This window comes from Lemur catta, chromosome 1 (genome assembly GCF_020740605.2).
Source record: "Lemur catta isolate mLemCat1 chromosome 1, mLemCat1.pri, whole genome shotgun sequence".
In the NCBI taxonomy this organism is placed as follows: Eukaryota; Metazoa; Chordata; class Mammalia; order Primates; family Lemuridae; genus Lemur; species Lemur catta.
Window position 1 is genome coordinate 43,978,646 of NC_059128.1, and position 20,762 is coordinate 43,999,407.

Genomic DNA, 20,762 nt, shown 5'->3' on the forward strand with positions numbered 1-20,762 from the left:
ATGCCAAAAAATAAATAAATAAATAAAATATTAGCACATTTGATCAAGGAAATTTTTTAAAAAGCATTTCATCAAATTTGAACCTTATTGATGATTTTAAGAATAAGAAAACACTTAAGAAACCTAGGCATAGAAGGCATTTGATAATAGGCATCTATTAAAAGCAGACATATTATGATGAGATTTCAAATTTCCATTAAATTCAGGAAAAGAAATGGAAATCCCTATCATCATTTCCATTCAACATTGTACTGGAGATTATATAAAGTAAAATAAGTCAATAAAGAAAATTAAATACATAAGGATTAGAAAGAAAAAACAAACCTCTGCTCTTCAGACTACATTATTATATACATAGAAAATCCAAGAAAATGTATCATATATTAGAATTGAAAAAGATGCTTCAGAAAGATTCCTACATAAAAGATCAACATACAAAAATGTGTTGAACTCATTCCATTCACACTAGCCACAAAACATAATCATTCAATAGAAATTTATTGAGCATCTACTATCTAACAGGCACGAATCATGGACTGGAATGTTATGTCCAAAATGTTCATGGAGAAAGTTATTAAACTTTCTGGAAAGATATGAAAGAAGACCAAATAACTAGAGAGATATAACATGTAATGGGAGGACTCAATATTCTATTGAGGACAACTCTCCAAATTAATCTATAAATTCAGTAAAAGTGCAATCAAACCTAAAATAATTTTGATTGGAATTTGAAAATCAGATTCTAAAATTAATATGAAAAAGCAAAGGAATATATTAAATATATGAAACAATTTTAAAGAAGAAGAACAAGCTACCGGCATTTGTCCCATAATATATCAAAATTTATTATAAAATTCTACTAATTAAGAGAGTGAATTCTTGGCACTCAGGTGAACCTGGAGGTGGGAATAGGGTGACTCACCTGGGACACAGTTTTGGAAGCCCTGCACTCCCCAGGGGTACTGGTAACACATCTACTGTGTCAGCTTGCTTTTGCCAAATCATAAAAGTGAATTCTCTGCTACCCTTTATGGAAGAGCCCCTATATAAAATAGAAAATATGGTCAGTTCTGTGTCTGGACAATGTAAATTGCTTCTTGGCAATAGTCTATAAAACTGAGCATCAAATAGAAGAGTCTTTCAGAATCCCACGCAGAAAAGGCAGCCTTATCAGGAAACAAAACAAAAGTTGAGATTTGCCCAGGCAGGGTAGGAAGAGACCTCAGAAATGAAGCCAATCATGGTGGCCTTGAATGGCCTTTGTTACCAGGAGGTGGTATGCTTCAGAAAATCCCGATGAGCCATTGCCACAAAACCACTGGGGGCTAGAAGGCAGTGGTATTAATTAAACTCCTTGGAAGGCAGAATCAGCCTTTTCATTTTTCTACCTCCACCCCCCTCTTTAAATATTTGGAAGAGATCCCATTGGAATGATCCTTTCCCTGGGGCTGAGAAGCAATAGTCAGCAAGCCAGATTTAGGGCAAGAACTCAGTTTATTTCAGGCATGAATATTAAATGGGCTTTATGACAAATGGAGTACTTGTTAATTCTTTCTATTAGTAGAGCTATTCATAACAGCAAAGAAAGGGCCATCCCAGAACAGACAGGGATGTCTTTAGTCCTTTCTCTTAGAGAAGTCCAGTTCTCACTCAGTATTTCTCAGTCTCTCTCTCACTCACACTGTCTCACACATACATACATACATACATATGCACACCCTCACACACACACACACATGCACACTCTATGCTCCTCATGCAAGGAAACCAGGCTGCCCTCAGCTTGTGAACCCACAGCTCACACTAATTCCGGCAGGAATTGTGGGCATGGAATTGGAGCCAGAATGTGACCTATCTCCTATTTATCAGTCCTACACCATAGGAATGGAATTTGAAGTTAACAGAAAGAGTCCTGTGCTCCAGCCATCTGCTTAGGGACTCCAGTTTCTTCATGTGACAAGAAGAGCAGCCAGAGCCCTCACAGGGCTGGCTGTTTGTTAGCGGGGCCTCTACTTCTAGTTCAGATCTCATCTTTTGTGCTGCCGCATAAGAAACAACGGCCTCTCTCCTCAACATCTTTCACTATATGGCTGTTCTTTTATTAGTAGTCTCTTGAGGTCAGAGGACTCAGCAGCCTCTCCCAACCCACTCCAAAAAGACGGGTCAGTGTACAGAAGTGGATCAGCTCCACCACGGAGCTCAGGACCACATAATGCAGGAAGCTAACCCACAGAGCAGGCAGCCTCCTTCCTTCTTAACAGTTCTCACTTCAGAGATGTCAGAGCTAATATAGGTAATGCAAGAGCCAGCCAGGGAGAGCAAGGCAGGCAGAGTGCGTGAAAAACATTCACCAAGTTGTAATGACACAGTTCATCCCATAACCTGATTGAGTCGCTTCTCTCATGAGCAAAGCTGATATCACTCCATCAATTCCAACATACCAGCTTCAGTTTGCTTAGGTATAGGGGTTTCAAAGGGTGAATGAGCAATACTGGCATTTGATGAGTCATTCATTTTTGCATGCATGCATTCAACATATTACTGAGTACTATAAAACCAAGTACCTTGGGAGGCCCTAGCACAATCCAGGAGGGAAAAGAAACAGATAATAGCAGCACAGTGTGATAAGTGGCTATACTGAATTTCTGTTTGTGGTATTAGGATAAGGTACAAAGAAAAGTTGCCAGGAGGGTTGACCATTAGGCTGGGTCTTGAAGAACAAGTGGGTAAGGGTATATTGGTGATGTCTATCCTGCCACCTTGGTGTGCTTCCCTTCCTCAATAACACTCTATAAACTTTTTTGGCATCACCATAAAGGTGAGGCTTCAATCTATTTTTGAAGCATTTCATTTCACAAAAATGAAATAATGATTCCAATAAAATGCTCCATATCTCTGAAATTAAGAAACCATCTTGAACATTTTTAATTGCTCAAAACATTTTTTAATCACAAAAGGAAACATATTTCCCATAGATCATTTGGAATATACAGAAAAAACAAAAATTAGCAGGAATCCAGCTATTAGAGAAAACAAATGATATTTTGATATTTTCTTTTGTTTTATTTTCTATGAATAGATTTTTGGTTTGTTTTATGTAAAACTGCGATCACATGTTGTACACATAATTTTGTAACCTGGTTTTTTCACTTAACATTCTATTCTAAGTAATTCCCACATCCTTAAATACTCTTTGAGAATAGTATTTTTAATTGCTGAAAAACATTCCATCCTATGCATAGGCCACAGTTATTTCAACTATTTCCCCACTGTTGGAAATTTAGGTCACGGCCATTCTTTTGCTCTCCATGCTGCGATTAATATCTGAGTACATAAATCTGTTTGTGCATCTGCAATTATTTTGTTGCAATAAATTTCTAAAAGCAAAATAACTGTAACAAGGACCATGTATATTTTTAGTATTCTTGCTACATATTACTGAATTTTTCCAGAAATACAAATATAGTTCCTACTACACAGTGGGTACTTAATAAATATTTATCAATCAGTGAATGAACAAATGATTTTAAGATTCTTTACAATACTCTTGCCAAAAGTTGCCATAGTTGAACCATAGAAAACTAAATAACCTTTGAGGAAGTAAAAAACACTTGAATTGAAGAAACTAGTAAACTGATAAATTTTTAAATACCTCTGAGAACATAATACCAAAAGTTATGTCTAAAGTTGAATTATCCAGCCTGAGCAAGAGCAAGACCCTGTCTCTACAAAAAATAGAAAAATTAGCTGGGCGTGGTGACGCGCACTTGTAGTCCCAGCTACTTGGGAGGCTGAGGCAGGAGGATCACTTGAGCTCAGAAGATTGAGGTTGCAGTGAGCTATGATGATGCCACTGCACTCTACCCAAGGCAACAGAGCGAGACGCTGTCTCAAAATCAATAAATAAATAATTTTAAAAAATAAAGTTGAGCTATAAATTTATGTGATGGAAAACTGTACAGCTAATATAATGTTGCAGAAGAATAATTACTGTCATAGAAAAACGTACACTATGTGATGCTAAGTCAAAATAAACATCTATTTAAGCCATAAGTATAGTATGATCCTATTTTTGTGGAATACATATATGTGTTTATGTAATACGTATCATATATAATATATAATATTAAAAAACAAATACTGAAATATTAACAGGGATTCTCTGTGTGTGTTGGGTTATGGGTGATTTCTCCTTTGTGGGGTATGTGGGTGTGGGTGTGTTATGTGGGTGTGTTTCAAATCTTGTGCATCAACCATGTACTAGAATACTTTTTTTAATTAAGAAAAACCAAACTGTTTTAAAACATTGAGTTACCATAGAACTAAAGGAAATACTTTCCATAGCTAGAAATCCGACATAAAGGCAGTAAACAAAATGATAAACAGGCAGTTTTTCCTCCAAGAGTATATTATTCTGCTGGGGCCACCATAACAAAATACCATAGACTGGCTGGCTGAAACAACAGAAATTTATTTTCTCATAGTTCTGGAGGCAGGATGTCTGAGATCAGGGTGCCAACATGGTTGGGTTTTGGTGGCTCTCTTCCTGTCTTGCAGATAGTCACCTGCTTCTTGTGTCCTTCCACGGCCTTTTCTCAGTGTGTGCACACAGAGAAAGAGAGAGAGTGTGTGAGCACTCTGGGATCTCTTCTTTTAAGAGTACTAATCTCATCATGAGAACCCCACCCTCATGACCTTATCTTACCCTAATCACCTCCCAAAGGCCTTGCCACCAAATCCCTGCACATTGAGGGTTAGGGCATCAACATATGAATTCTTTGTGGGGGGACACAAACATTCAGTCCATAAAACAGGTGATCCATCGGAGATCAATACTGAGAGGGTACCAAGTTAACGTTTAGAAGTGTTGCCTTAATAGATGATATGATACAGAGAATATAACCATGAACAGGATAGAGTCCTGGCCATCAAAGAGGCCCATTCTTGGGAGAGGAGACAGATAATTATTACAAATCAATGCCGTAGTATTCTGACAAAAATATGTGCTGGGATATATTTGAGTAAAGAGGGCAAACAGAGGAAGGGCTCATAGTTTGAGAGAAGTGAAACTTAAGATTAATTTTGAAAAAACAAAGTGGGAACTAGTGAAGCTTGCAGAAGGCAGTGCGTGGCAGAGGCAACAGCCTGTACCAAGGCATGGGGGAGCTAGAAAACATGGCTCAACGCACATGAAGGGATGAGGCAGAGGACAAGCTTGTAAGAAGGACTCATGGCTCTAACCCAGTTCTTGAATTGCTGGGGGACCTGATCAGAGATTCAGTAAGCTGAACTGGACTGAACTGGTATGCCATGCTAAGAAGTTAGAACTTTATCTTGGGAACCATGCAAATCACTATATTTTAAGCAAAGAGGAATAAGAAATGACTCATGATTGAGAAATACCCACTCTGGTAACAAAATGGAAGAGAATGAACTAGATATCAATTTGGAGAATGGAGACAGAAAGCTAGTATAGAGGTTCTCCTAATAATTCAGAAGAAAATTGATGAGATCCTACACACAGGCACAGGGATTCATTAGGAATATAAATTAGGTGTGTGCTGCCAACGAGCCAATTTAGTTACAGAAAATCTCTATAATGAAGGTACAAACTGCATCTGGTTGACCAAGCAGGCTGAGTGAAGTAGAATGCCTGAGTTAAGAAAGAGCTGTGGATACATTAGAAACAAGACTACTTAAGCAACGTGGCAACCAACCAGGATTATTCAAAGCATATATATTGAACCATTTTGTGTAAATTGACCTCAGTTGTAGTAATTTCATGTTTTTAGATAGAATTTTGCATATCAACAATCCAAATCAGGGATTTTCAGTTTATTTTCCAAGGCCATTGCCTAAAGAGAGAGGGGACATAAGGAGCATCAGTGGACAAGACCCCTGCCTCTGCCACTTTAGGAGACAAAGCATGTGTGAAAGCCACACACATGGGGGGAGGTGTGTGTATACACCAAGGGGTATATATAACCAAACTTTTCATATGACCTAAAGCTAACTACATATACACCACCTTGGCATATTAATCAGCAATGTATGTTTTTGTCCTTGTTCACAGGAAACAAAAACATTTCATTGGGCGATTTAAAAATCTCATATTCACACTTCTAATCCATATGTGAATTCACGTGAAAATTTAATGAGCATACCAAATAATGGGTTTTAGATTCTTCCTCTAAATAATAAGTTCCTTGAAGACAGAGATTCCCTCCCTCCCATTGCCTATTACGGACTTCACAGATAGGATGTTCAATAAACATTTGGTGGTTAAGAAGAAAAACGACATTTTTTTAAATGATAAAATCAAAGAAATTCCTTTGTAGACAAGCGATCTGTTTGAAGAGAAACATGTCCAGGGTTAAATCTGTCATCTATAAACATATAGAAAGAAGCTAATTATTATCCTTAATGACCTAACTATAAGAGTGTAACAGTGGTAATGAAGTTAATATACCATAACTCTAGCTTACAACACAACCACCTTAGGATGCGTTAAGGACAGAATATCACAGTGGTATGACTTTATGTTAAAGACTCATACCAGCTCATTACCTTCCAAATAGTTTGAGTGAAAAACTGGTCTCTTCTCATGGCTATATTTTCTCTTTATGTTAAAACACACATGCATACACACATGTACACACACACAAAAACACACACACATATCCTCTAAGTCAAAGAGGCAGGGTTAGGCCAATCATACTATTCTGCAATGCTTTTGTATATAATGATAAATGCAAATGAGACAAGGGGCCTATCTTTGTGCGCTCTATAAGAATTTTCTTTTTTAAAAAAGGAAGCATGCCGATTTTGCTGACTACCTCAGACATTGGAACTCATTTCCCACTTTAAGTTTTGGAAAAATTAAAACTTAAAGAGAAAACTTCAAGAGCAAGCAGCACCTGCACTGATTCCATGGGTTCAATGAAAAGGTCAGATGGAGCATGCACTTGGTTTAAGTGCTTGAGAATTACATAGGAAAGGCAGACAAAACTCAGACAAGAAACAAAAAGGTGTGCTGGTGCTAGCTGTTTATTTCAGGCATCTGCTGCTGTTGTGAGGGAAAAAGTCATAAACCAAACAGTAACTTAGTGATTGTTTCTCCTAGCATAATTAAATTCATAACTATAAATTCTGCACATTAGTATTTTATAAAGCCTTCCAAAAGCAAGTGAAGGAAAAACTTAGCTTAGCTGCCCATGGATAATTTTGTTTTGCTACCAGTTTGAATAAAACAAGAACCCTTTGGCAGATTTATAATGCAACAGTGCAACTCAGGCATGGAATGGACTGAAGGTGACAGGAAGGGTGGCGCATAGGCCATGTGCACTGAGTGTCACACTGACAGGACAGCTGACAGAAGAACCCAGCAGAAATGGAAAGGGAGTGGACAAGAAGGCAGTGATCTCTGAGCCCAGGGGTGCCCTGGGTATTTGTGAAGGAGAATTTCTTGATGGATAGAAATCCAATCAGTAACATTCAGCTTTTCATAATATTTTTATAAATTGAAAACACTATTCCTTGAAAAGTGCAGTCACAGTAAATCTGAGACCACCATTAAATTCAGGCTAAGACAGCACAGCAAGAGCAGCAGAGTGTGCACAATGATGGTCCACTATGACAGGTCCATAAAAAGGTCTGTCCCAAGAGCCAACCCCACCGGCCCACTCTACAGCTTCAATGGGTTATTGAAATCGCTGAGCTACTTCATGCACACCATTCTCATCATACTGAGTTTTCAGACCCAACACTCATAAGTCTCTTCATATTCTTTTTCCTCTAGAATTATTCTCAATCTTCTTTCCCAAGTTGTCTTTTGAGGCTAGGTTTCCATTCTACAATCAAGTGTCATCTTCCTCCTAACCACGGGAAATGGTGAGGAGATATTCACTTTTCCTCAATATGAATAGTGTGAGAAAAGGACTAAATCTAGGAAAAATGAGACCAAGAAAAAAGAAGTAAGCTGTCACTTGAAGAAGGTAAAAATCCACCTTTATCCCTTTAGACAACTTCAGATGCAAACCCAGAAAAGGGCAGCCATGTTCCCATGAGTGTTTAAGCAGGCTGGAATATTGCAAAATAAAATCAAGCGAGTTATCATTGATGAGCACACATGCTATTTACCTTTGGTGAGCGCTGTTCTGAACTTGAACAATGGATTTCCAATATTTACCACTGGGTTGATTCATAATCCAGAGAGATTCTGGCCAAAAGTGCAGTGTCCACTAAAGTCCTGACTTCCTTTTCAAATCTGTGTGAAAGGCTATACAAGGTAAGCATATCATTCCATGTTCATTTTTACATCTCAGAATGCTATTTGTGAGAAGAGATTGGCAAGACTAGGAGGGCAGATTGCAGTTTCTAGTAATAAATGCATCTCTTCTCCATAAGGCCTTCTGGCCGAGGCATCACCACTGTCCTTCTACATTGCATTACTTATATTATGTTCCCAACTAGAGTTTCAGACATGACCATAGCCACATTGCATGGAGTGATTAAACCAGGAAGCTAAGACAATTGTGTACCTTTGTTGTATGGATGACTATTAAAGGAGTAGGATGTCCAAGACTGTACCCACCATTATTGGCTTTATTTATCAGGAGCTACAAGATTTTTTTCCTGGCCCTACAGTAAGTCTAACACCAACAACTACAGTGAACAGCACAGGTCCAAGAACAGAGAGTGATCCTGTCTGAGAGCAAAGGGAAGAGTCAGGTGCGTGATCCAAGGAGAATTCCCAGAAGGCATCATGCCAAACCAAAGTAGGAGGGAGCATGTGGTGGAGTGGGCTTGAATGAGCAGCTGGCCTCTCACTACTCTCCTCTCAGAACTTTTTTTTATTGCCACTACCCTTAAGCCACATCAAGAGCCTTGCCATGATTCTCTCACCTCCACGTATTTCTATTCTTGGGACTGTGTGCAAAGCCAGAAACTTGAAAGGACTCCACTTCTCCATAAATCACCAACTAGACAAAATAGAGCCCATTCACCAGTCACTTTTCTCATCTCAAAGGACTCTGTTTATATGGCTTTATCAAGTGTATTATAAGGAAAAAGACTTAAGGAAGTTGGCAGACCTCAGTAAAGTATCTCATAGTTGTATTGAACAGCTACAATAGGCAGGTGGCATATCACCAAGAAAAATGCCAAGAGAAAACTACAAAACCCCTTTGTGAAAGTCTTGCTCCTAAATATACAAACATTGAACCCCAAAGAATGGATAAATCTTCAAGGTTGAAGTTTGATTTAATAAATTTATTCCAGAATCACAAATACAATAAATGATTGAAAGAAAAGAAGAAAGTTTCTACAAGGATGTGCTGGACACAAACAACTCTTTCATTGTGCATAATCCAAGTGAAATTGCATTATGATGGAACTATTTAAGTGCCTATAAAGGTGAACTATTGTTCACCTTTATAATGTCTTATCTAAGAATAACAGCAATTCAAACAATCAAGAAATTATCCACTGTGATTTCTTAAGAAAGGTACAGCCCTGTATTTCTAAAATGTTCATTTATTTAATGAATGACTTTGGGCTTGCAGGGAAATATTCACCTGATTATGTGATACAGTTGTAGGGCATGAATCTACCAGCAATGATTAAATCTTAAACACAAATGTGGAACTGTTCAAAGAGAATGCAAACATTCCTTTGTGATTAAATTAGCATGGGATTAGAAACCAAAAATACTGTATAAGAATTATTGCTTTGACTGAAATTTTTCTGAGAAAACCATCATATCTATCTTAGAAATCATAGAATCTCTGAGGTGGAAGAAACGTTAGATAATATTAAAGGCAATTTTCTTTGGTAGGGTGATGAATTAATCCAGATTTGCTGGGATTTTTCTGGTTTTAGCACTGGAAGTTCCAAGTCTTAGAAATCCCTGAGTCAGGGGCAAACTGGGACAGTTGGTCACTTTACTCTTTGGCTTCATAAATCCCTTCTATGACATAACCTACGAGACCTAACTTGGACGTCACAGGGTTCTATTCCCCATCATGGGACAAAATCAGTGTCTCTATAACCTATCCTTGTTCTGCCTTCTGCAGCAAATCAAAGTTTATTGCATCTTCCATCTGGTAACTCTGTGAGTATGTGAAGACTGCCCTTCCCATCCCAGATTCCCTCAATTTAGTCTTCCTATTCTCTAGGTTAAATTGGCCCAGCTCTTTTCTCTGCTCCTTGAGTGTTCTCATTTCATTGATAAGCCCATTACTCTCCTCTAGGCAGGCTCATCTGCCCAGGTCCCTCAAATAGTGACATCCCAAACTGAGCTCAAGCTCATTGCCTGAGCAGAGTTCCTGAGCCCCTTCCCTGGTGTTGGTGTCATTTTCCCATGAAGACAAACTGACATTCCTTTAGCTCATTTGGCCACCACTATCAAATAACAATACGATTCATATCAACATAAAATCATGGAGATTTTTTACAGATGCTGTCGTTCAAAGCTCTGCCACCCTGTAGTTATATGTTCAGTCTATAGACCCAAACATCACACACTGGTCCTTTAAAGTGAACCCATTATTCCAGCCCATGATTCTGGCTTTGGATCATAATTGTATCACTCAAATTACTCACTCCAGTAATTTTGTTCCAGGTTCATGTAATCTGCAAATGTTTTCAGTGTATCAACATCTGCAGTAATTCAAATCATTGGCAAAAATGTTGACTAGGTCCGGTGGAAAACCAGATGATTAGTCAGTGCATAGCTATTTGCTGCATTAAGGCAGGTAATTCACATGGGTTCTTTATTTTGAAATATTCTTTAGGGCTTGCTTTCCTTTCCAGGAAAGGAGAGAGGAAGTTGAAACCAGGAAAGAGGATATAAACACACCATAGCAATACTTTCTTCATTTTTAACAAGCAACTGTCTTCTTACCTTTAGCCTACATGTATTCCTTCAGGTGTTTCCAAACTTTTATATAATGGAATACTACTCAATTATAAAAAACGACAGTGATCTAGCACTTCTTATATTTTCCTGGATAAAGCTTGAGCCCATCCTCCAAAGTGAGGTATCACAGGAATGGAAGAATAGGCATCACGTGTACTCACCAACAAATTGGCACTAACTGATCAACACTAAGGTGCACACATGGTAGTAACATTCTTCAGGGATTGGGGGCTTGGGGGTGGGTAAACTCACAACTAATGGACGCGGTGAGCATTGTAGCAGGGAAGGAGCACGCCTCAAACCACGGTTTGGGTGTGGCAAAGTCATAACATGTAACCAAAATGTTTGTACCCCCATAATGTCCTGAAATTAAAAAAAAAAAGGACCATATGATGAAAATCAATTCAAAAATCCTTTTTTCAAATAAGCAATTCACAAAAAAAAAAAAAAAAAAAAAACCTTCAGCAAAACAAGTATTACAGAAATCCCACCATGGGCCTGGAACTGACTGAGCGTGAATCATAAGTGCAGTGTCCTCAGGGTTCCTGACTCCTCTTCTCACTTGGCCACACCCTTTGAAGTTAGGCATGGCCACGTGACTTGTGTTAGCCAATAACACACATGTGGAATGATATGCATTGCACACTGGCAGACGCTTTAAAAGCCAGCTGGGTGGTTTGTTGTATTTCTTCCCCGCTGATGTTTTGATCAGGCAAGGAAGTGTGAAGCTAAAGCCTTCATTAGCCTGGGTCACCAGAGAACACAAAGATCAGAGACCTCCTGCTGAGCTACATCAGACATGCAGGTTGAGTAGGACACAAAGCCCCTGAGATTTGGGGGTGTTTTGTTACTGCTATATGACTTGGCCAACCCTGATTGTTACACTGAGGACACAAAAGTAGAAAAAGACATAGACTCCTGTTTGCAAAAAGCTTATAGTATGATTGAGACAAATCGCATCCACAAAAGAAATGTAAGGACTCAATTAGCATGTAGTAAGAAGCTAATCTGGAAAGTGGAGAAAATTAGCCAATAAAATATGGTGCTAAATGTAAGTCACCAGGACAGTGCATTGAAAGGGAATTAGCAAAGGGGAATTCAACATGGGCTTACAGTTCTCAGAACACATTTCATCTCTGTTAAAAAAAGAAAACTTAAAATTATACAATTTATTGAAAAGTGTTATAGGAAATGGTTCCGCAAACATGTTGACTATTCTTTTTTAAAACTGTAATGAAACTGTGGGCTTAAGTTATGTGGCCATTTTACCTGTATTTGATCAAGTCTTTTCAATAGCTAGCACTAATAAGGCACTTAGTTTTTTTAACGGATATATGATAGGTCTTTGTTCTTCAGAAATGGACAGATTTAGCACTTTATTAAGACAGAGGGGTCATCTTTTCCAGGAGTTTTACAGGAACCTTGGCGATTTTGGTAATGCAGATAAAATGGAGCTGATCCTAGCACCCACTTCCCATATGATTTACTTTATTTCACAGAAAGGTCTGTTATTATAAGTATAAAGGCAAATACTGGCCTGAATACTTAATATCAATTTGGCTGATCTAGCAAAAATATGGCCTTGTTTCTTTTTCAAATACATTCAGCCTCTCCCTTCTGTTCTTGTATAGGGATGGAGGAAGTTTGGTATTAATTAGAATAGTCATTTGCTCACTTACCAAGCACCTACCCTCTGCCAAGGGCTTTGCTAGATATTGGCTATTTATAAATGACCAGAACAGTCAAGGGTCTGTCCTCAGGAGCTTACAGTCTAGAGTGGGGAGAGGCAGACAGTGGGGAAGGTGGGAAGAAGGACTTTCTAAGCAGAGGAAACACTATGTGTTCCCTACCCTGAAGCAGGAAGGAGCTGTGAGTATTCAAAGAAATCAAAGTCCAGCCCAGCTCATGTCAATCAAGCAGGGTAAATGAAAAGGAAAGTGACTTGAGATGACCGTAAGAGTTGGGTAATGAGCAGATCACATGGGCCTTGTAGCCCTTATTGGTTTTTTTTTTTTTTTTTCCATTTTACCCCAAATGCCCTCAGAGCTCTGAACAGGGGGTACAGCATGACATAATTTGCATTTTAAGAAAGCCATCCCGGCTACCATGTGAAGAATGGATTGGTGGGGGTTAGCATAGAGATTAAGAGAAACTGTGGTAACAGCCCAGGCAAGAGGTAGCAGTTACCTAGACTGGAGTGGCAGCAGGAGCAAAGGCTTGAAGTAAATAGACTGAAACCCATATGGAAGTAAACTCCTAGTGGGGTGAACACAAGGAGTGATGTATGTGTCAGGGAGAGCTCTTGGTTTCTGGCATGAGCAACTTCCCCGTTTTGTGCACTGGGGAGGTGAGAGGAAGGGGCCAGACTGAGGAAGCAGAAGAAGGGTTCCCTGTGGAGACACGTGAGTGAAGCTGCCCAACAGCAACTGGAGATACGTGTCTGAAGCTCTGCAGAGCAGAGTAGGCAAGAGATGTGAATGTGGGGGTCATCTACTTATCACCAGCACTGGGCCATGGGCACAGGACAAGGAGGAGAATGTGGGTTTGGAGAATGTGAGCAAGAGCAACAAAGGTTCTTGGGAGCCAAGAGGGAGCTGGTCAGAAGTCTAATGAGTTTAAGAAAAAATAATTATTGACATCCCTTGATCCGACCCCAGACCTACATGAGAGTATACCTGCTCCTAGCATTCCCCCAAACCACAGTTCAAAACCATAGCATCACTGTGCCTAGCTCCACATCATAAGTTAACTTCATTTTCAACTTTTACTAAAAGTTTCATCTCCTACTCGATTATTTTTCAAAAAAGAATGACATTTTTATCACTTCACAAATTTTACTATCCAAGCAATCCTGGGTAGAGGAATGCTTCCCAAATACCAAACTGTGACAAAGTGCTCACCAGTCCATGGCAAAATAAGAAACCTGGAACCCTGGAAGATATATATGTCAACATCAGGTGGCCAACTATCATTTCCTGGGAAAGAGGCTCCATTATTCTGAAATAATGTCAGTCTTTTAGTATTAAAATGCCCTCTCTTTTATGAAATAATGGTGATAGGAGATATTTTTTAATGTTCTTACTTGGCAAAATAAAAGATCAATAATCTTATGTAAGACTCTTATTTTTTTTCTTATTTTTTTAATTGTACCAGTCTATGAAATCCAAAACCAGGGATGAACAAGAAGAGAGAACAATGAAGCGTCACTGAGATGCCAAGTGCCAGCTCTCAGCGAGGCTCACTCCCAGACAGATTCTCAGAAGTGCCCAGGATTCACACTGGTGCCTCAGCAGACATTGCTAAATGCCATGGACATTTGGAGTTGTTTCCAGACAGTCGAAACCACAAATGTCAGGGTGCACTTTTTTGGCAAAACTGAGTCATTGCGCACAAGGCAAGGAAATTCCTAAAGCCTAAGAACTGTAAACAGGGCCCCATGTAGCTGTTTTCTCTCTTGTACTCCTCACCATATTTAGATCCTGATTCAAACAAATCAACTGCAAAAAGATTGTGCTGTCAGTTGGAGACATTTGAATATGGTCTGTGTAATACTTGCTATTAAGGAGTTATTGTTAATTTCTTTAGCTGTATTAATGGCATTGTATTAAGAAAATACTGTTTTCTAAATACGTGTATTGAAGTATTTGATATGAAATTTATGATATTTGGGATTGCTCTAAAATACTTAGCAAAGATAAAATAGATAAGCCAAATACAGTAAGCTGTTGAGCATTGTTAGTTCTTGATAATGATGATGACAGTGCATTTTACTGTCTCTCTACTTTTATGCATGTCTAAAATTCCTCACAATAAGAAGCTGGAAGAGGGAGGGAGGAAGGCAAGCAGGCAACATCCTTATTATCATTTCATAATAACTTTAAACAGAAGGGAGGAAGGTGGATTAAGAGGTGGGAGCGATTTCCACTAATATTTTTGAACACCCACTTTGGGTTAATCCCGGTGATGTGAATGTACATGAAGGAACACAGCAAATGTCAGTCAGCTGCTACTACCACCACTGTATGGATGAGGAAAAGGAAACTCAGGTTAAGCTACATTTTCCATATGGAAGATAAAAAGAGAATAAATTGGGCAAGTGGAGCTATTTGGCTGCTAAAGAAATTCATTTCTGAGCAATTAAAAACAAAAACACTTACACGAATCCCCCCAAGACTATGCAGACCAGGCAGGCTGAGCAGGCTGTGCCCAGATTGGGGCAGCTGCTTCTTCTAAGCCCTTTTCTTGACTGGATCTGGCAACAAGGGCAGCTCCCAACCGCCCTGACTCAGGTCCCCTTCATTTCCCTGCCACTGAGATAAACGAACATGAATTCTAGCCCGGGGTATATGAACAGGAAATGCAGACCTTCCATTGTCACACTCAAAAAAGGGCCAGATGAAAAGCACATACTGTCCCATGGAAAGTGGGTGAGAGCCTCTTTCCTGGACACACGGAGCACATGAACCCTCTACTGTGCAGAGAGGGCAGCACTTTCCCATAGCTCTTCCCCGCATGTCTTCTATCCTACACATCCAGGCTTCCATCTCTTAAACACCACTTTGTTCAGAGTTCATCTCTGCTCCAGAACAGTCAGTGGCTTCAGGAAGTCCACACTCAAACACAGCACAGAGGGTCAAAGGGGAGGCTCAGAGCCAGACCACAAAGGGTCAAATCCCAGCCACTCAGGAGCTGGACGACCTGGGACTAGCTCTTAACCCTTCTCTGCTTCAACTTCCTCCTTCTTTCTAAAAAATGAAGACAATCATGGGGCTGTTGAGGATAGAATGAGTTAGTTCTAGCAAAGCACTTAATAACAGTGTTATTCTTCCTGTAACCCATCCTTATTTGGTTTCACCCCTGGCAACCTATTTTATTATTGATCCCAAAACGCAGGTAGAGGCCCATACCCCTTCAATTCTTGCCTTTGCCTGAAGTGCTTCAGCATGTTCTCTCTCCACTGTTTCTACAAATCCTCCCCATCTGTCAAGGCCTAGTTGAAGCCCTGACTTCTCTCCCCAGCTCAGACTGCTGAAACCTCCCAAATCTCCTTCTGACTTATGTAGAGTTTAACGATATCTACACTACCTGAACATTTTCAAATGAGTTAGTGAGTTATGGTCTAATTAGGAAACAGGCAGCACCCCCAAAAGGTGAAGAGACTATTTACAGAGGGGTGGGCAGGGCTAAGGGAACCCAAAAGGGATGGCGAGGGACCCGGTGACCCGCAACAGGGGAAGCAGTTATCCCCCAGGTCTGAAGGGATAGGGGAGGCAGCAGTTACTAGAAACCAGTAAGAGCTGTAGGAGAGGCCAGCTGAGTTGTAGCCTTAAAGTAGAGAAACACAGCTACTACTAAACCATGGGGAAAGAAGGTGCGTAAATATCCCAACCTCTATGTCTTCCATGCTCCACAGTCTCTTGCAGGTGATTCCCATTGGCTGGACCCACCTGGAGGCGAGAGCCCAGGGAGAGGTCAGTCCCCCTGGGAGACACAGAAAAGGGTGGGGAATGGATCTGGAGGGGCGATCGGAGATGAACTACTATGGACAGGTTTGTAACAAACTAATCATCACTTGATTGGGAGCTATCTCGTATTCAACCTTGTGGGCCTCTGCAAGAGTCAGTATGACGAAATGGAAGAAGCATAGACTTAGAAATCAGACACCTGAATCAAAACCTTGTCATCTACCAGTTATATGACCTTAAGAAAATAACTTAACTTCCCTGAGTCTCTGATTCTCAGATTCCTTTATTATTGAGATGAGAGTAATCACACTAGCAAATTCCTTAGGTTGTTATGAGAATTAAATTAGAAAAGGTCTTCCTTATTACCCTCTTCCCAGCTACTTACAATCCCTTTAAGACTGAGGCTCTAGCTCAGATGATGAAAAAAATAGTAGGAATGTGCATGTTTGTTGATGGACGAAAAACTTCTGTGAATTCAGTTATTCCAGGAAACGTAAGGACTTTGTATGGTCTTTGACTTAAGCTGGCTTGTCTAATGAGAAAAGCAGAAAGATATCTAAGGACTTACAGACCTTTAGAGCCTTGCAAATCTAAAGTGTGGTCCGGCAGCATCACCATCACCCAGAAGAAATGCAGAGTCCTGGGCTCTATACCCCCCACCACCAGAGTCTGCATTTTATCAAGATCTCCAGGTGATATGCACACGCATTAGAGCTCAAAAAGCCATGTGTTAGAACTAAAGGGAATACCAGAGACCATCTAGACTCTGGTTAAGCCACCTCACTTTATAGCTGAGGAAACTGATGTCCAAAATTATGTAAATTGTCCAAAGACATTGTGGCAGATACTGCCTACTGACTGATCCTATAAGCATGTCCAACTCTTCCTCCTTGCTACTTTCCACTGCACAAGGTGAAAAAACTAAGTATCTTCCCAGTCTCTCTTCAGCTAGGAGTGGCTACAGGACAGTCCTGACCAGTGGCATCTGCTGGGAAGGTTTCTTGAAAATCTTCTGCTTTCTTAGTAAAGTGGGACAGACATGGAGGCACCAACCTTCCCTATTTGTCCTGCCTGAAAGGAAACATGGAGTCTAGAGCTGGGATGGGCATCTTGTGGCAATAAAGCCATGAGCATGAGGATAAAATGGCTATGCGATGAGGGCTGTAGAAGGGAAAGACACAGGGAACCTGGTCCTGGATGACATCATTCAACTGAGGCTGAATCAGGCCAGCAACTTCCTACTTTCAGCCTTCTTGTTACAGAATATAAATAGATAGACACATACATCTCTTTGGGTAAAATACCACTGGTCAAGTTTTCTGGTACTTGAAGCCAAACCTATCCCACATAACATCACACAGCTAGCAAGTGGCTAAGCCAACATTATATCTCAGGGCCCCAGAGATTTGTCCTATGCCTTCCTCATTCATTAAGAGAAATCTTCCAGACTAGATTTTTATAAGCACAGATGGAATCAAGGACAAGTGCTAAGGTGAGAATGCACCTGGGCATGGGAACAGAGGTGTTATACAAACTCTATTATGAAGCTGAAAATGGTATCTTGAGAGCAGATAATCAGGGTCAGTCTAGAAACTCTGGATGTGTGTGTCTGCCCCACCAATCAAAAGGTTGAGACACTGAGGAGACGTGAGTGTAGAGAGAAGACCAATTTTCATTTCATCAGAGAATCTCCACTGGCCATTTGTGAACCATGCAGAACTTGATATATAAAATTTAATGTGAGGTACAATTCCTGTTCAGTGATGCTGCCACCAAGTGTCATGTTGATTCATGCTTGCCTACAGATTCTATTGTATTTATATGGATTTACTGAGTTATAAAAAATACATGTTTGTCCAACCAAGGGTTGCTGTCCCCACACTTACTTTAAAAAAAAGGGGGGGGGACTAGAAATCATTAAGTCAGAGAAATTACAAGAGAAAATTAAAGCGATGGCACATATAGAAACTAAAAAACTGCCCCCTTCAAGAAGGTGACAGCCCACTGGAGGAAACGCCACCTGTGGCTGAGCCCAGGGAAGACTGTGAATAGGCATGGCTGTCAGGACCAGGGACGGGGTGGTCCTGGTGGAACAGGACAGACTCATCTCCTCCCCCTGCACAGTAAGGCTTTTGAAGCGCGGAGGAGCATCTCATCTGGGCTCCTGCCAAAACCATTCTATCATTTTTCAAGGGAAGAGAATACGAGTTATTAGACAGGGAGCACTCACAATAATTTCTTGTAAAGCTACATTTTACAAGGCAACTTTTAATCCTTGTTGCAGCCTTGAAAAGTTGGCTCTGCCCCCAGTTTACAGATGGGGAAATTCGAAAACTTCCTCAAGATCACTTAACAAGTAGGAAACAAAAAAAATCCTTCTAACCTCATTGTGACACTCTCCCTCATATTGCCCGGCTTCAGCCACCCCAGCCAGGCCCCAACATGCCCTCATTCCATGACCAATCTTGACACTTATTTCTGGTCTCAGTTTAAAAGTTGCTTATTTAAGAAATCTCTGCCTCATGCCCTACCCCAGGCTGGGTGTCCTTTTATGAGCTCCCACAGTCCCGTAGCTCTTAGCACTTACATCTGTCATTAACTAATCAATTGATTGATTGATAGGTTAATTAAATGAGTTAGATAATGATTTGTTTACTCTCTGATATTGGCACCGAGGGGTGGCTTGCTGTTATGTTGTGTGGGCAGGAGTATCTTTGACCAGTTTACAATCTGTATCAGCTCTTTCTCACCATCCACCCCAAATAAACAGTTAATGTGAGAGGAGACAAGTCATTTTGCAGTATCACCTTCAAGACAAGTTTCTATGCCACTCCCCTTCTCTCTTAAAACCGGACTGAAATTCCAATCCTCTCTCATGTAGAAACTTTAGAACAATTTTTTAACATCTTTCACTCTGACTAACACGAAGGCTCCATGAAGGCATGGACCAAGTCTTGTTCACCCTTGAATCCCAGCACCAAACGCAGTACTCAGCATATGGTAAGCAACCAAGTATTTGAGTGAATGAATGAATGACTTAGGACTCCCAAGCTGGTGCTCTTCCACTAGACTTCTCTGTCTCCTCCATGATGGAAGCCTACAGAAACTGCCACTTTGGACGTTCTCTTCTTCAGATCTTCGATGCACACAGCCTCGGTGGGGTCAGGTGCTTGGAAAAGCACAGCCCCCAACAGACAATTTTTGGTTATGGATTTGGCCTGGATGCTTAGTCCCACACTCTCTACCCTTGCAGCGGATGCCTTCCCTTGACTAGGGGGAGATGCTGAAGTGCTGGAGGTGGCAGGACTGAGCAGGAGCTTCCCAGCTGCTGAGACTGAGGGAGCCTGGTTCTGGGACCCAGGTTATCCTGGCCTCTGCATCACATCTCTAAGGAAACAAAAAGAGGCCCAGGGCTGTCCTCTAAACCATTCTCAGAAAATAAGAAGGGGATGACCCAGACCCAACAGAATTAACACAGGAAGAACAGAATGTCCTTCTCTTCATCCAAGCTCTCAATATTTGGAATACCAAAGCCTTTTGCAGCCACTTTCTGAAAATCACTTGGAGATGTTGCTTTAAAAAAGCCAATTCCAGGACTGCACCCCAGACCTACTGAATCAGAACCTCTGGGGTGATCCAAGGAATCTATGTTTTTAACAAAATGCTAATGCTTGCTACTCTGAGACTTCTTAACTCTCAAGTCAAGTCACCTCTTCACCTACGTTGTTCAGAGGCTGAGCATCAGTTCTGGCCAGGCCAGGTCTATGAAGTAGAGGAACCCCATGGAACCCAATAAGAATCCATCCAACCTGGCTGTTTTACATTTTCAAATGAAAGCACAGCAATCACTACCAGTGGCCAGTGGCCTGGATAGCTGTCCCCACAGCCTCCCCCAATCTCATTCTTATCGCAGTCAGGGCATCTGTAACCCTGCCAGAAGGAGAAGGAAACGCAAGGGTTGGGACCTGGTTTTTGTCACTTAAAAACAAAGTTCAAAGTGCCAGATAAAACCTGGATGGCACAGGAATGCAGTGGTGTCTCTTTGTTTATTTTGAGGAAGAGCAGGGACATTTTAGCAGCCAAATCCCCAAACCAAGAGGGAATCACAGAGCCATTTCCCAGGTGTCTTGTTGTTCATGAATGTCCCTCTCAGTTGTCACTGGGTGTAGCCACAGCCTCCTGCTAAGGGAAAATACTCACCAAAGCGCCCACTGTCTGGGAGGGGCCGAAGGCCAGGTCACAATGGACCCAAAATGCTCACCAGTGGTGCATGGACTCTTCCATTCTTTAAAATATGGACACTTTTAAGAAGTGGATGACAACCAGAATCACTCTCCCCAATACCTCTAAAAAGCACATATTACTCAAGATTTTTCATA

The 20,762-nt window shown here is 40.6% G+C and overlaps 1 long non-coding RNA gene across 1 annotated transcript in view; it reads right to left on the bottom strand.

Moving 5' to 3' along the window:
- Positions 1-1,006: 1,006 nt before the first annotated feature.
- The window catches only part of LOC123649266, a 33,718-nt gene continuing 13,962 nt past the window's right edge, over positions 1,007-20,762 (bottom strand). The window contains exon 3 of the long non-coding RNA XR_006738955.1: positions 1,007-1,042. This is a non-coding gene — a long non-coding RNA (uncharacterized LOC123649266). The remainder of the gene's footprint in view (positions 1,043-20,762) is intronic.